Source organism: Sabethes cyaneus, chromosome 2 (assembly GCF_943734655.1).
Source record: "Sabethes cyaneus chromosome 2, idSabCyanKW18_F2, whole genome shotgun sequence".
NCBI lineage: Eukaryota > Metazoa > Arthropoda > Insecta > Diptera > Culicidae > Sabethes > Sabethes cyaneus.
The window spans coordinates 107884964-107890963 of record NC_071354.1 but is presented as its reverse complement, the minus strand read 5'-3'; positions in this window follow the sequence as shown (position 1 = coordinate 107890963).

Genomic DNA, 6000 nt, shown 5'->3' with positions numbered 1-6000 from the left:
TGGGTGTTTTTGGAGGCATGAATTTTTTCTATGATGAAATTGGACCCCTCTCGGTTTTTAGGAGGGGGGGGCTCCCATGCACATGCAATACAAATTTCCTTATAATTCGAGAAGTAATCAAGCAAATGGAACCAAATTTGGCATGTGGGGGGGTTTTGGAGCCAGCATTCTTTTAATGATGGTTTGAGACCCCTCACCCCTGTGGTAGGGGGATAAGGACTCTCATACAAATAAAACAGAAATTTTTGCGTAACTCAAAAACTAATCGAATTCGAGCAATTTTAGATTCTTTCATAAAACATTAATCTTGTTATTGATTAACCACCAAAAACTATCAATAGTAACATTAGATAATTCAGCGTGCGACGGCCACACGCCGCGAGTGTTGCCGGCGACCTGCAGTCGGAAGCGCCGGCCACTGTGAGGGGCAGCCCCCCGTAGAGATTACCTCTATCTAGGTTTATTTATTTTCCTAGATCTACTGACCTCTATTACTTTCCTTCAGTTGGGTCACCCCTGCGAAATGGTACTTTCTACGAAAAGATTTTCCGTGAAATGGTACATCCCGCGTAAGGTTTTTCGCGAAATAGTATTTTGCGAAACTCTATATTCCGCGTTATAGTCAACCGAGAATTGGTGTTCCGCAAAATGGTATTCGGCTAAATGGTTTGCAATGATGGCGAATATCTAAATGCTATCCGCTTTATTTTATCAGGCTAAGCAATGGGGGAAGTTTGTCGGGTCAGCTAGTTTGTTATATACTACAAAGTTTTAAATAAACATGTATTTTGTTCTACCAGCTCAATAGGGGCAAGATGGGTTAGACTGAAAAAGACTTGTGTGGCACTCTATGTTTGTCCATATATCTATATTTTTGAGTTTATTTATTGTTGTTATTAAATAAGTTTTTAGCTGGCCCGGCATATATTTTATCCACAAAACAGTTAATGCGGCAAAAGGGTAGTTTTCCGACATTTCACTTTTTGTCTGATATAACTTTTATTTTGTTTCGTTTTATTTATTTTGGTTATTTTTGGATTTATATTATTAGTGATTTATCTAAATAAATGATAAGCTGCTTAAAATTGAATTCGTAGAAAAACGCATCGGGTACTTTCCTTAGGTGACCCGTCTTGCTCCACCTGACCCTGTATTCTATTATAGCTGTTATCGCTGCCTGGACGACTGTGGGCCAGTCTCCCATAGCTACAGATATTCTTGTTCTGGGACCGTACACTCCAGCACCCATTTTGACTTCCATTTTTGACCTGTCGGTATAGAACTTGATTGAACCACTGTGGAGGCTAGGCCCCTCCCCAACTCATACCGAACGTGAGGGTTCGTTTAATGTGTATGGGATGTCATAGTTGGTTCTAGCTTCCATCCAATCACTATTCATTTCCGCAGCTGGACCGACAAACAGGTAGAAGATTCAGGATACTCAAGTGACCGGTTTTATCTCCGTCGAGTATTGTCTACAATCGTTTAAGTGTTAGGACACTTTTCTTAGCCTCTAACTGAACATGTTGGTTCAGGGGTAGTAAGTGGAGGATAGCTTCTAGAACCTTTGAAAGTGTGCTTTTCATTGCTCCAGTTACGGCCATACATGATAATCGTTGAAGTTTGTTCAAATTTTCAATAGCTGTGGCTTTTATTAGTTTTTGGCCACCATACTTACGAGGCATAAACTATCTTAGGTCTCACAACGGCGGTATAGACCCACATCACCATTTTTGGTTTGAGGACCCATTTTTTTCCTACCAGTCTAGAACATACCCATAAGGCAGTCTGCCTTGCTAATTATTAAATCTAAGTGTGCGTGCCAAGATAGTTTAGCGTATAGGATTACTCCTGAGACGAGACTCTACATTTAATTTCTTCCTTAAGGTGTAGAGATTGTAATTTCAGTTTCTTCTTCCTAGTGAAACAACACAAACAATTGTTGTTATAGAGGGATTGATGCCCAGGCCTTCTTTACTACACCAAGGCCCGATCCGATATCACGTCGTCGAATTTTCAAAGAACCATGATGACCAAATCATCAGCAAAACCCACAAATTCGAAACCTTTTGCCTCTTAGCTTCTCACAAGATCAGGTCCAAGACTTCCTGCCTCATAGCATTCATGAATGTAGGTTCATTGTTTTTATTAGCAATGTCGATATTGTTTAACGAGAGAAATTCTAAAAGGCACTCATCTCGATTGCTGATGTCGGTGCCAGCGAGGTGGTGTGGCTGTCAAATCACATACAGTACCACCCCGCTAATCCGACAAATTCATGGCCGGATTAACGAATTTTGACTCGATAATCCGGCAATCAAACTAACGTCAGCGGGGTTTTGAGATGTCGTATTGTTTACATCCAGACATAAACAATTCCGGAAATTTCCGAAAAAAATGTTGCAAATACGCAATACGCAAATTTGTGTTGTACTAAGAAATGCTCAATTTATTGTATAAAATACTTTTAAATTCTTGTTTAGCTCAGAAATGAGCGCAAGAACGTCAATCTTTTGAGAAGAGTGATGAAAAATGGAGCTCCTGGCAAAATTGAACGCAGTTATAAGGAGCACCATTTACCCTTTCCATTTAGTTGGAATGAGTAACATCTTGACTCAAATAAAGACACCCAATGAAAGCAGTGTTCGGTTGAATGAAGCTAAGTACAATGCTTTTTAATTCAGAATTTTCCGGATTAGCGAGATCCGGACTATCGAGTCGTCGGATTATTGGGTGTCGGATTAGCGGGGGGATACTGTACATTGTCCATGTCCCATTCATTGGTTTTAATACCTTTGGTGCTGGGACCTACTTAAAGGTTGATTCGTTTTAAAACAACTGAAATTAATTAGAAAGCAGTTAAACGTAACCTTTTAGTTATAATTTAACTATTATTAGCTGTTATTTTCGATACGCTGGCTGGTTCCAAATTGTCGCCATTCATGGATGTTTAGTCCGCAAAATTTTGACAATTTCACACCCCTGGTCGGTGCTTCCCCACAAAATGCGATAGCGTTGGCATCGCAGCCGATAATACAGTCTTTGTTGACTTCTATGCAGAATTTGACGAACGCCGCAACCTCTTGAGTTGCAACCTTAGGAACGTCTCCAGGAAAATGGGGCGATGCTACGATAATATCGGATTTCCCTTGGCGATTGATACCTCAACTCTGATCGCCACTATGTCTCGTTTGATGAACTCTGTAATGGGCAAACAATTAATGTTTGCGTTGGCCAAGACAGCAGCTCTCGGAGGATCATATTTGTCATCATAGAAGAACTTACATGTTCTTGTTTGAATACCTTGTATTCTTCCTTTGTAGACCCAGGGCTCTTGAATCAGGGGTGGTATTGCGATTTTCGTTTCGAGTGATTTTAGTTCGTTTCGCCCATTCATTTAACGTGGTCGAAACGAACCAAAATCATATGGGTATGGTATGGGTATTATATTTAATATACATACTGGGAAGTACAAACTTTACAACTGGGCGGCTCAGACGTATTTTCATTAGCAGCACTAGCTAGTACAATAAGAACCTTCCCTGGCCCTAAAAACCGCATACAAATTTTCACTCCGATCGGTTTAGTAGTTTCCTAGTCTATAAGGCACATGCAGAACAGACAAAATTCATTTTTCTGTATACCCAACAAACATTTTTGTTTAATAGTATACCTTATTAAAACCATTGTATAGCTAATACCGAGTAGCAAACGCCTGATAAGTTGTTATATAACAAAAATATTTGTTGGGTACAATATTTTCTTTTTCTTTATATTTTCCGCAACATATTTTTAAGAAAATTTGCATCTGTTACTTGCTTCCGAAATATCGAACATAACCGGATTGCAGCTCTTTACAAAAACTAGGAATGAGCCAACACCATCCAGCAATCACAACATTTAGCCTCTATTGTGCGAACGGTATTGTTGCCGGGTCCAAGATCCACGTCATAGATCTTCTTGATTCGTCGTAAATACAATACAATGATCACGGTTTGCTCACCAACAGATGTTTTATATCGGAATCCACAGGCCAGTGAAACTTTTTATTTTATTAGGCCAGTGAAAAAAAAAGAATCAATCCAAAGTTTTAATCGCCGTCATCATAACTCCATACCGTACGGACTACAAGAAGCACCATTTGTGCTTTAGGTAAAGAAATAGAAAAATCATCTTTTATTATCTTCAAATACACCATAATAACTCTTTTTAGGACCAGCAATGAACTCGATTAGGACTGTTTCAAACGGTTGAGGCTAATATGTTGTTTTCCAGGTACAGTGTTTTACTGGATATTTCAGCAAAAAAAAAACAGAAGTAAATACGTTTCGACAGAGGAAAGCGGCAATATAGTAGACCGACAGGAATCAAAAGTTGGTACATATTTTTCCTGACCGGTAGAGTGGCAAGCGTAGCATCCAGATGATCAGACAAACCAGTTCGAACATCCTGCCACACGTACAAACAAAAAGCAGGTTCTGGAACTGCCAACGATGGCTGATTCGTGTCGGGAATTGAGGATTACACTTTCGGTACCTTCAGTCGAATAATTCAAAATGACATCCTATGTAACACCAGCTAGACCAGTGATGGCCAAACTGCGGCTCTTGAATTTGGCCTTTGCGGCCCGCGAACTGGTTTGATAGATGGCGGACGGACACTATAGGTTGAATTTATTAATGTCAGAAGTCATTTAGGGCCGCGGATCTATTGGGGAGATCTGATTTAGCCCGCAATATGCTTGTACCGTGGCCACCACTGAGCTAGACCATCGTCAAACTATTTCCGTCAGCAGACACTGGAGCACAATAGACTTCTAAAACCGATCAGAGTCACAATTAGCAACTCCGAGACTGAAATATTTCAATCGTAAAATCTACTTCTACCAGCAGTTATGACGTCCTACTTGATCGGAAGATTTCGGCCGGCCTTTAAACTACCCCGAAACTACGGCATATCCAACGAACGAACGAAGTGAGTATTTAATTTTTGTCGTATTTCAATGTTTATTCAATTTTGTTCATTTCAGTCGTCTGTTATTCAAGTTGCTGACACACTACGAACGGACATAACGAAAACATCGCTCACAGTCGATGGTATTTATTATGTGGTTAATCCAGGATTTGTTGAGCAAAAAGTCTTCATCTCAAAAACTAGAATGGAACGTAAAACGCTTCCGATGCTGGTTCCAAAAATTTAGCGTACCGATTTGACCACAATGATATTTCAGTTGGGAATTAACGATTTCCTGCAGTTTGATTTTATGGATGCTCCGCTAGTTGAATTACTGTTGCCTGCTTCAGACCTATTGCACTCTTTATCTGCATTAGACAACGAAAGACAGCCGGCATGATTAGATTGCCGTATGACAGACTTTCCCTTAGAACCGAACATATATAAAATGCTAATTATGTCGGTTGTACCAACCTGTTCTGATGAAATTGATCAGAAACCAATTGTTAAATCACTTGACGGAGATCACCTTTGCTTGCCGTTTATAACAGTTGAAATAACAATATTTTCAATGCATGGTGCACGATGGAGAATCTTATCCTGTAGTTAATTGGCATCATGGATAGACTTAAGTTAGACGTGTTGTCTGCAGTCAAGAATACGGCATATGTCCAGAAAACTATTTCCAGGATTATCGATTTTCCCATCCGTACAGGATTCTGCTGCATAATGCCCCCGGGAGATGTTTCCAATTTATTCGAAGTCCCAATAACCGATGATCGTCATTGGATGTGCCATCATGATAAGGATTTTTAGAGTAGTAGCTACACGGGCTCGACAACTTTGAGGTAAATATTGGTATGTGTTAGTTTAGCACACGTCTAAAACCGCTTCTCATCCCAAATAGGATAACGTGAAGTTTATGCCACATTCGATTAATGTTCAGGCAGTTCAAACTAATAGGTAGCCAGTGGTTTCACTTCAGTATATTCCAGCTAAATATGCCAGATCTGACCGGCTCTGCTGCAGGCTGAACATCGCAAATTG